The sequence below is a fragment of the Oryzias melastigma genome, linkage group LG15 (assembly GCF_002922805.2).
Source record: "Oryzias melastigma strain HK-1 linkage group LG15, ASM292280v2, whole genome shotgun sequence".
Classification (NCBI taxonomy): Eukaryota; Metazoa; Chordata; class Actinopteri; order Beloniformes; family Adrianichthyidae; genus Oryzias; species Oryzias melastigma.
The window spans coordinates 4,528,776-4,540,701 of record NC_050526.1 but is presented as its reverse complement, the minus strand read 5'-3'; the positions used below and the strand labels follow the sequence as shown (position 1 = coordinate 4,540,701).

Genomic DNA, 11,926 nt, shown 5'->3' with positions numbered 1-11,926 from the left:
TCTAAAATACTGCAGTTGGATACCTTGACAAGTAAAATGAGCTAATGTGGTCTTTGCCAAATGTCAATGGAAAGTTTTCTCCTCCAATCTAAAAACTTTATAAGAAAATAAAGTAATTCTGAAATTCAAAGTGTAAACTGTGCACTTAAGAAAAAAAAATCAATAAAATTTTGACAACTAGCTCATCTCTTTTTGGATATTTAATCTACTGGTAAAAAGAAAAAAAGTTGACCTTCAATACAGTTTCTAACTTTGCTTTGTTCATTTTGAAGGAAAAACTTAAAAAAACGCGATTTTCTAAACGGAATTAACAAAATAAGTGTGATAGCAGATACAGGTTTTAATGGCATAACAAAGACATTGGCTGTTTCCATTATATGAAATTGGGTGAATTGAATTTTTGATAATAAATTCATGACGATTTATGGAAAAAAAAAACTGTTTTTTTAAAAGTTGTATCGAAATTGACAAAACTGCAATGGAAACACTTTTTTTTGTAATTAAATGAGTTGCGTGACCAACAACCAGATATGACTCCCAGCTCTGCGGTGACTTGGGGATATTGCTTGAGTTGTTTTATGTTTTTGTTTGCATAATTAAGATTTAATGGAAATAGTGTCATTGTTTTCTTTTTTTTAGCATTCCGAGAATTTCTATAAAGTTTTGCGAAAATGCGTAATGGAAACGCAGCTAATGACATTTTTTAAGCTCCTGAAAGAAGTATTTAGGGTAAAGACAACACTGTTTTTAAAGTATTTAATAATTACAAATTGTAAAACATTAAAGAAACAGTACTTGTATTAGATTTTGAATTCATGTTGTTCCATAGGTACAAAATAGCTAAAAACCGGCACAAACCACTACAAGTATTTTGATTCAAGAAGAATTAGAAATATAATAGAATACATGGAAGTCAGTTAACTGAAAATAGCATAAAAAACTGAAAGCTTAATTTTTTTTCCCTATGATATAAATTATAAATTAGGACAATTAATTTTTTATCACAAACTTGTCTTTCAATGATAATGGAACCAACTTATTTTTTCTCACGTTTGGACTGTGTGCTGGTCTGGGATCTCCTTGAGTTCCCTCTGACAGAACTGGAGTTTCTGTGGAGGGGGGGGGTCTGGACTCCTCACCTGGCTCCAGGTGAGTGAGCGGTGGAAGGATTGTTTCTTCTCCAGCTCGGATTTTAGAGCCTGAGATTTTACAATTTTTGAACCAAGGAGCCTTTTTGTTAAGACATTCAAACTCGTGTTTCATTTTAAATTGAATTAACATTTATTTTTTGACTGATTTATGTGTATTTTTGGTTGTTTTTTTTATAAGTTTAAGCTATTGTTTCTAAATTTTTACATTTATTTCTTCATGGAAGTCCTGCTGCCAAGAGGATTTGTATTTTTCTTTTCTTCATCATGGATGTTATCCTGCTTACTGCCTGTACGGAACATTTTTTTTTATTGTATCCAAAAAAATCAAAAGCAGTTTATTGAAAACTAAAGGTTATTGTTTCACAGTCGAGTCATTACATTCAAATATCTTTGAATAAAAATTATTTAATAAAGCTGTTTTTTTCTAACGAAAGACCATTCTTGATCTGATCTGATCTGATTTGATCCTTCACCTTAAGCAGCCTGCATGCAAATGCACTGCTGGGTTTTAGTGAAGCTGTGATTCATATCAGGAAATAGTGGATTTTTTGGGGGGGTTAAAAAAGCTTCAAATCTCTGAATCTTTCCCACAGCTTTCCTTTTGGAATATTTCATGTAGGACTGAAGAAATGACTTACAGTGACAACTTGTAACTTTTATCTCTTTTATTACCTTCATAATGTTGTGATTTAATTTTAATGAAAAATGTCACTTTTGTAAGCTTTATTCTTCACGAGTTAAGACAAAACTGTTTCCTATTGTGATTAATGTGACTCGCTGTACAGACATGTGGCTTGTAGTTGAACTTAGTGCAGATATATCAAAAACATGTTTTCATATATGTGTCAAATTAAAGGTAAATCTCTGTCTCACAGATCATTTTAAAAGGTCATGCACATCATACAGTTCTTTGTCTTAGCACCCACACTGAAGCTCATGTGTGTTCACAAAACAGAGAATGAAATTTTACTTTAGGTTAAATGTGGCGGTATACAATGATATCAACTGAACTAATTTAAAAACTTAAGCTAGATGTTCATTTTTTTTTTCTTTTTATAAATGGAATCACTTTAAATAGAATCATTTTAAATAATTACACACACACACACACACACACATAAATATATATATATATATATATTTGAATTACATCTATACGCTAAATTAATAATTATTTATAATATACATATATAATTATATATATACATATGTTAGATATAATAATATATATAGTATATTATTGTAAATTATGAATCTATACATATATATATATATATATATTTTATATATATTTTTAACATGTTTTCTGGTATTTGTCTGACGATGGAGGACGTATATAAAGAAAAATAAACATATAAAAGCATTTCTGAGTTGTTTTTTTTTTTTATTTACATAAATAAACCAGGAGCAGTGCTGGGTCACTCAGCACCAACAGTCCCACCCTTAACTAAGAAATACATTCTCTTTAAACTAACCTCTGACTCACACCGGACGCGGAAGCGCTGTGAAGCGGATATATTGCGCGCGGAATCACTTCACCTCCAGTTCACACCAGACACGTATTTTTTTGCGACTGTCGACAGATACGTCTGCTCAGCTGTGGTTATTTGAAGCTTCTACAATTATTTTGACATCACCCATCTTGACAAGTCACCAACCGCTCTCCGTCTCTCTCTCATTGGTTGTGGTTTTAGACACCTTCCCGCTCCGTCGTCGGCCCACTACATTGATCTGTGTGTGTGTGTGTGTGTGTGTGTGTGTCTATTTGTTTTTTGTGTTTATTTTCATCTCTACAGTCTGTTTAGATATAAAAATATGATTGTTTTGACAATCATGGTATTTTATTGAGAAAAATTGGTTATATTTTTAAAACTGAACAGAATTTCTCATGTGTCTTGATATAAGTTCCTGGTGTAATGCCGCTCTACAGAAACTATGTTGACACATTTGTTGATTTTGGCTAAAAACTATGTTTTTACAATAGATCAAAATTTAACTCAACTTTTCCTCACAAACTACAGACAATCAATAATGTAAATCTTACTTTTTTATTGGTGTAAATCCTGCTTTTGTGTGTGTATGTGTGTGTTTAAATTCAGTGGAAGTTTTGAACCTAGAAGCACCACATAAAAAAAAAGGGGCCTCTGTTTTATATTTCGGTTCATTAAATGGCACTACGCTTTTTTTATTAAAATTTTTAGTTTGGACTTATCTTTTTGTGCTAGTAATTTACCCCTTGTGTTATCCTAGGCATGTGTACATTAAAACTCTCTGGACCCCAAAAGAGAGCGCACTGAACATTTTTTTAAGGATTTTTTTATCTTCACTGGTGTCCGTGGCAGACAAAAAAATCATGTCCACTTTTGTCATGGGACGAATCACACATCAATATATGGGTGGGGTCATCTGGACCCCATAAGATAGCAAAAGGGTGGCATAGATGTTATTAATCCATTTGAAAAATAGGAATTTAATTTAAAGTTTTTAATTTAACAAGCATTACTTTAAACAAAAGACATGGTGAAAACAAATTGTTTGATATGTATCCATAATCTGCTCTGAACTTTTACATTTTCAGATAGAGATGTTTTATTTTGAAATTTTCCTTAGACAGCATTTGCTTAAATCAGAACAAAAAAACTCAAAATTTTGCATACAGCCATTTCTAGAGTCATTATTTATTGAAGTTGTTTAGACAACATACATTAGGGGGTTGTTATCATTTATTTAATGAATTTTTGACATTTTCCCGATTCTTTTGACCCACGTAATCTATTTTTAATTGCTACAACAAAGCACAGGAGAGCTTCTTCATTTACACCAGAATTTATTTATACTTTTTTGTCATTTTTTATTTTTAGGCTACGTGACAGCGCCTGACCGCAGCTCTTGAAACAGAATGACAACCTCCTTCTTCACCTCCGGCAACACTTTCAAACATTCACAGATGCTGCAGGCAAAAGGGCTCAACTTGAGTGTAGTGAGAAGGTGCTTTGAGGGGTTGTGGTGGGTGTGGGGGCACGCAGGAACATGACCAGAATTGAATCCTCTGGGAGCTTTTTGACACCAGTCTCCTCAGGAGAAGTGGTACTGAATGCAGTCATTTGGTATGGAGTTGTTTTATTGTGAAGGTCACATTTAGTTACCCACAGAATCTGATCTCATATCGATCAAGAATGAAAAAGTGAAAACTTTTTGTTGACACCACCAACTGACTCAAACATTACAGCATGTCTTTATTAATGAAGTAATAAACTATGATGGTTTACTTTATTTTAATTTGGAATCTAATGTATGTTATTCAATATTTAAACTGCGATGATCAGCTTCTCGTCCTTGTTGGTTTTGGATCACATCTTCAACACATCACTACCAAAGCCAAGTTCGTAATTAGTTGATACACCACTGAAATGTTTGCCAAAGTTAAGAAAATTAAATTCTAGAAAACTTGCTTTGCAAAAAAATTTTCACCGCAGAGCTCATGTTGCGCCACATCTATACATTGACGGGCGCCCACGGCTAGCATTACAGCTCCAATGTGAGCGCCACTGTCTTTACGTAACTTTAAAAGTGCGAGAAATCCCACTGCAGACGATCACGCACTACGAATACGGGGGAGGTTAATGTACTTCCTACATACCGACGTGAGTTTGGAGTTTCGTGAGGTCTGCAGAAAAGCCTGTGGCTGCAGATATCCTGTAGCCAAAGGGAGTCAGTCGTAGCTAGTCCGCTCCCGCATCACACCTGAGCTGTAACGCTAGTCGTGGGAGTCCGGGGTTAGCATTGAAACTGTGGATCTTCCTGACACACAAATTGTGGTTGGTGTGAACGTGGCATTAAAAGCAAAATTCATTCTGGGGGTGACGTACTGCAACAGCAAAACTTGTTCTTGAAAATCAAAATAATGTTACTTTTAAATGAACCATTACTGGAGGAGTGTCAGTTTATTACATTACAGTTTATCTTCTAATAGTAGACCAGGTGTTTATTAAAAAAAATGTGGCAGCTGGCTCCGCATTTATTAGAGAGAGAAGTGTTTAGAAAAAACAGATGAAGATTTCAGGATTCATAGAATTTACGAGAACGTTGAATTATGTTCTGATTAGCACTGTCTGTGAACGTTTATCCTCTTCGCTTTAATGCTAATCATTGTCCTGGACAAACCGCACCTTTTCGTCTTTTCTCAATAATCCATGTACTTCTTACTCGTTGTTCACTTTCTTTGCTACTACACCGGACAACCGTTAGCTTGTTTCTGCAGCCTCTTTCTCCATATCATCCATCTGCTTACACCATTCTCTGATGCGTTCAGGATCCACCCCAAAATGTCGTGCAGATTCCTCACCAGAATTTTCTCTGCTGTATGCCACCGCATGGAGTTTAAATGCTAAACCGAATGAGTGTTTCTTGGCCATCCCTGCACAAATACTAAAGACACTTGGCGTCTAAGACCCACTGTTTATTGGAGACTAGCCACTATTGGAAAAACATACAGTAAATGTAAAAAAAGGAAAAATTACTCCAGACTTTTCTAACCCTTCCTTGGGTCTAATTATACAATTTTATTCCAATAAATAAATGTAAAAATTAAACTTTTTAACAATCCACATTTGAACATTTTAGGCCAAAACGGACCAATTCTTGTAAAATTCAGCAGTATTAAGAGCTTAGGTTAACATATTGCTCTATGTTAATGTGTGTTCTCCTGCTGATAGAGAATATCTCCAGTGAGTTCTGACTTTCCCTAATCACCACCTTCAACTGGCATGTATCTAACATGCCTCTAGCAGAAAGTGTCTGGAAGGCTTCCTCATTAGAAATCTAAACCATCCTTGGATAATTCATATTTTCACTTAACTTTGTCAGAGAAAACTCTTCTCAGCTGCTTTTGCTTGTGTTAACCAGAAACTCTATGTTGGCTTCTTCTCTCTTTAGAGTATAATTGCACTTGCAGTACCTTCGTTTTACTTTTCATTGTACTCCCACTCAAGCTGCCACTCATTTCCAACTTTTTCTGGCCTCAAACGTTAAGTCCACATGCAGACATCGCTTTCAACCACATCGTCTGCAAAATATAGCTAATAATACAGAAACCCGATAGTTCCTGGCTGTGCCGAGATGATCAGCTCAGAATACAAAAGCCTTCCTGGAAACCATTGGAAATGAGTTGGACTGACTGCTGGCTATGCCTCCTCTCTCTGAGGTTCCATGCTTTCCTTTGCACAACTGAGCTTTATACTTTGGGACCAAATGGCCTGAAGCAAAGTTGCAGACAACTCATTCACTCAGGCACCTCCCACAGGGCTCTCCAAGCAGCGAGATAAGATACGGCACATTCTAAGAAAATATGTAAATGATGATTGGTTAGTACCATCTTGTTGCTATTCTTGGTAAGGGTCTTAAAGGGAAGATGCCCCAGACAGTTAGTGTGAGGTTGACTTAGGATTTAAAAACCCTCTATTTAATAAAGTGACACGGATGTGATAGAAATACTCTTTCTTCATTCAAATGTTCCGTTTGATATTGTATTAAATAAATATTTATCTATGGAAAGCTGCATTTTTTTTAAGAATGTTTCACACATGTACACATTCATTACAACTTTGATTTCAAAAGAATTTGCATCATTTTTCTTGACATCTGTCATGATGAATTATCACCACGTATGTGCTGTGAACTCACTACACATTCTCATTCCAAGCTTGTCATATATGGATGCATGGTTCGGGCCTCTCCACAGCACTTTTTCATGCTAGGGGTGTACCAAAATATCAATACTGCAACATATCGCAATTTTTATTCATGCAATTGGTTCTCAATGGGTTCTCACCAAGTATTTATCTTTTATTTTCGTTCGAGGCTGTAAAACGTTACATCTGTTATCCTTTGGTGAGACCTTTAGAGGTCGATGGGGGGGCGTGTGTTGCAAGACTGGCTGTTGTGATCACCAATGTTCCTGGCAGCTACATGAATTATATTTTTTTGTTCTGTTGTTTACAACAATTTTTCGCTAAGTAGTGGCAGTGCTTTCATGTTTACTATTGTTAAAACTGGATTTTACAGATAATTCCAATTCAATTGGTGTCAATGTGTGTCAAAGACAGTATTACTGATTTCCACAAAAGTGTCTATTATTTGTTGCACAAAATAAGAGACAAGTTGTTTAGTATGATTTTGTTCAAGCTAAAAAATAAATGGATATATTTTCCAAAAAATTTGTATCCTTTTAAATAATGTGAGTTATTAGAGATGATTTTTATCAATTATTGCAGTATCGCGATATCAATATCGTGAGCCATGTATCGCATTGCATCGTGAGGTACCCAGTGATTCTCAGCCCTAGTTTTCGGTTTCTCTAACGCATTGTTTTGTGACGTGCTGGCTGTTACCATTAAATCCCGGGTCCCCTACCCTCGGGACGCTGAACTGGTACCAGTCCGGTCTGTGTCCCGGTACCAGACCAGTACCGGCCCACATCCTGAGGGTACAGGATTAGCATCTGGGACTTGATACCAAGTGGCTCTCCGACCGGTACCGGTTCACAGCCTGGAGGCTGGGGACCCCTGATTTAATGGTAACAGCCAGAATTTCACAAAGCGACCAGTTGGGGACACCCAAAACGTCAAAAAGTGACACAGGGAGGTCTGAACCATACGTCCATAAATGAGGAAGAGGGAGTGAGAGTGTTTGGGAACTCAAGGAACCACTTGATTACTGTGTCCGAATTCAGTTTTAAGTACCAAAAATACAAACAAAATAAGTTCCTAAAGATTAAAGAATGAATTTCAAATTCACTTTATTAACAAAGAAAAAAAATGAAAGAAAAGAGCTTATTTTTTTTCTAAAAAATCAAAGGCAACACTAGATATCAGGCAAATAAAAAGTAGAAGACTGAATTGCTGATGAAGATGCTTCCTGGTGTTCACACTGTGTGACCACACAGGAAGGTGAGAGACGGTGACAATTGCCATGGAAAGTGGAGATGTGCTTCTGGACTTATTCTATCATTAAAAAAATCAGATATGTAACAAGGAGTATGAAGAGCTGGGGGAAAAAATGGAAGAGTACGAAATTTTAAAGTAAAAAAAGAATACAGCAGTTGATAGAAAAAAAAAACCTCACAGATTTGAAAACTGAAAACTTGTAACCTCATGGAAACCTGACGAGAGCCAGGGAGCCGAACATGCATTTCATTACATTCATCTCAGGAGGGGGTCGGCTCTGTCTTTCCCCGCCCCGAGTCACATTGAACTCAAAGCTTGAACCCACAGCTTGCCTGTCAACCCCCCCACAGCTTTATCCAACGCATCAGTCATGCATCTTAAAACACCCATGCTGTCATCTCCCCTCAAATTTGCCTTTAACTCACTTTTTTGCTCTCCAAGAACCGAGAAGGCGAACATTTTCCAGAGCTGCGGGTCCAGCTGCTGCCAGCACCATACACCACTTTTATTTTCCTGAAGAGACAGTTTCAGGAGGTTTTTAAGACAGAAACGTGATCAGCCATCATGTGAAGAAAGGAATAGAGAATGTTAATGTCCTGACCTTGTTTCAGAGTGTTGCACGTGTTGCTCAACTTTATGGACGACACTGCACAACCTCTGTATAACAATAAACAGTGAGATGTCTTCAGTTATGAGCATCTAAGTGCAAAAATGACCATTACTGAGGAGCATTGCTGTCTAGAGCAGTTGCAGTTTTCAAGGACTTCAACTAATGACTTTAAAAACCCACTCCAATGAAACTCGTGTTTTTGGTGTTTTGGCACTTTTCAGACGATGGAGGACATATAGAAAGAAAATGACATTAATATTGTGTTTCTGAGTATTTCTTTATTCAAATTGGTGTAAATCAGGAGAATCTAAAAAGGATGCAGTTTGATCATCTGTGTAGCTTTGGTCCCAATTGGTGCCCTGCTCTATTCTGATGCTTCCACTTGTAGAGAATGGGATAAACTGTTAGCCAGGGTTTTCAGTGTGTGACAATTGTCAATGTAGGAGAAGATAAAATACAAGAAATGAGAATAAAAATGCACGGTTATTAAAATAATCATGCATTTTGTGGTACAAGCTCCATATTTGGCATGGATGCACCTTTGGATCCCCTCTTTCAGAAAAGAAGATTTTATATTTGTATATATCACTTTTAAAGACTGTATTTTGTGCATGAATACCACATGTTGAGACTGAGGCAAACATTGATTATTTATGTAAAAATGAAGTGAACCATTTTTACAAAGGCCCACTATTTTGGATTATTCTCTGTGCTAACTTGTTTTTCTGTAAGAGGGGATCCTAAAGTACATTGATGGGTTTTTATACTAAATGAAGGCTTTTTATACGATTATACTATTGTGTAGCCTGGAGAAATGATGCTGCCTCACAGTGCACAATAACTGGGGTTTTATGCAGCAATTTTAAAATGTTTAAATCACAATAAAAAATGGTCACAGACTTGCTTTCTGTGGGTACAACAAAGCAATAAACTGTTATTTGACAACTGGTTAATATTGTGGAAAAATTATTTGACCAAACAAAAATGTTGAAAATACTAAAAGAAAAAAAAAACTGCTGTGGATTTGGGAAATGAACATAAAAAATCAAAATGACTTAGAAGTCATTAAGTAACCACTGGTAAAGTTACAAATAAATAATCAAACAAAAACTCACAGTTTTTAGCTTTATTTTACACTCAGGAATGCTGGAAATGGCGCCGTTTTCTTACACGCTACACAACTGTCATGGCTGCCTGTAATGTACGGAGAATTAAACTATCGCTTTTATAATTGTCCCTGCTGCTATCCGTAGTGCTGTTTTTTATGGCTGTCGCAAATACAATAAAACACGCTCTCCACACGAAGCTCCCGCCTCGTCAATGTCTCTGGAAACCTTACCGTTTATCAATAATATTAAATACATTACACTGCCTCACATCCCGTCCTCTGTGTAACCTATGTAAAAATATGCGGAACAACTCCAACAAAGTAATAAAAAAAGATGGGTTTTACATGTTTTGAGTAAATTACCTTACAGCTTCATGGATAGTTTGTCTTTCACGCACATGAATCGACGGTGAAGTCAGACCGCTAAACAGGAAGACGACTGCCTTGCGTTTTTCAAAGTAAATGTCCAGCGATAACTTCCGCGACACTGCCCTCTGCTGGCTAAACGCAACATTTAAAGTAACATCACATTAACGGTTACTTGCAAAAATATCTAATACAGTAATAGGAGGAAAATCATTGAAATACATAAGAAGTGTAACTAGTAGACTTGTAAATTTAAAGTATTTCAGAACTAAACAGAGTTGGCATTTACCACTCTACTACACTATATTGCATGAAGATTTAAAAAAAATATATATATTTTATGTTGCACTGTTATACCTTGTTATTGAAAAAATGAATGAATGTATTGTTACATTAACCCACATGGAGCTCTAGACCAGTTGAAACCAGTCAGGGGAAACTTTCACTACCTAATTAGTACTTTTCCACTAAAAAATAAAGCCCACCGGGGCATTTATATGTGGACTCCATTTTACATTTCTTTGTCTTTGGGGGGAGATCCAGAGTAATCTGTGCGACTCTAATCCAACTTTTTATTAAAAATGACTCAATTTCAATTGAGTTTCTTTCTTCCTCATGGATGAACATGCAAAAGTTAGCGGGTGTAACCTCACAACATCCATGCCAAATTTTTCTGAAACATCAACCTTACTAGCTCTGCTATCAGTCCAAGTGAAGACAGCAATGTGGACAGCAACACTGGATATTTTTTTCTTTATAGGAAGGTAAGAAAAAAACAAAAACAGGAACTACATATAAAATACAGAATTGAAAAATAACATTTTTAATTTCTTTACAACAGAGATATGCAACTTCAGGCCTCGAGGGCCGAATTCCTGCACTTTTTCCAACATACCCTGCTTTGGCTTGATTTAATTGGCTGGACACACCTGAACCAGGTAATCAGTCATGAGTAGGGCTTGGATATCTGTAAATTATGTAGACACTGCAGCCCTTAAGGCCTGGAGTTGCCTATTCCTGCTCTAAACGTAACTTCCTGCTTTAAATAGCTGCCATAGAACAGAATAAAGTAGCAAGTATGTCTTCAGTAGAAAAACGTGATATTATTACATCAAAAAAGACAACAAAAAAGTGGCTCTTTGTATGTCTTGTATGCTTCTTCACACAGTGCAATAAAACAATTAAAGGAAATATCTTTCAGCACCGGATTTCTGAAGAATATGATCCGTTTTTTCTTCAAAGAATTTAAGCAGTTCTATCTGCTGCCCTGCATTTCTCCGTCAAAAGATTGAAATATTTATGAACCAAATTTGTTTGGTTATTTTAAGGCCTTTCAAAGTAAAGTCATCCACAAACAACACAGCAAGCAGAAGCGAGGCCCACCCACGCATATACTCAAAGAAAAAAAAAACAATCAGTCTTGATTGTGTACAGTCACAAAGTAAAATTGATCATCATTTTATTGCTTTGAATAAAAAGCATGTTTTTGTGAATGACAAAAGATAAAGAAGCTCACAGATTTTCTCTTTATTTCAAATCCAGACCAAAGCTAGACGGATTTTCAAGTAGTGCCTCAAACTCTAAATGTTAAAGGGAAAAAAAGGCTTCTCTTTCATTCATTGAGATTTTCCCTTGCACCTCCTCCCTCCGAGGGATAATCTTTCAAAGGTTTTGACATTTGGCGTTGGGGACAGAAGTCTGTTTAATGAATCTGTGTGGGTGATAGAGACCGAGAATCCATGAAGCA

General features: G+C 36.1%; 1 protein-coding gene across 4 annotated transcripts in view; it reads right to left on the bottom strand.

The window, feature by feature from the left end:
• Positions 1-10,307, bottom strand: part of LOC112161921 (SPARC) — a 95,710-nt gene extending 85,403 nt beyond the window's left edge. For 3 of the 4 annotated variants that reach the window (XM_024297470.2, XM_036215387.1, XM_036215386.1), the window contains exons 1-3: positions 10,177-10,307; positions 8,697-8,752; positions 8,521-8,608 (exon numbers count right to left, since the gene is read on the bottom strand). The gene's annotated coding sequence lies outside the window, so the exon portion shown is untranslated. Of the gene's footprint in view, positions 1-8,520; positions 8,609-8,696; positions 8,753-9,820; positions 9,902-10,176 lie in introns of those variants that run through there. The other variant, XM_024297469.2, reaches the window with a different exon arrangement.
• Between the last annotated feature and the right edge of the window lie 1,619 nt (positions 10,308-11,926).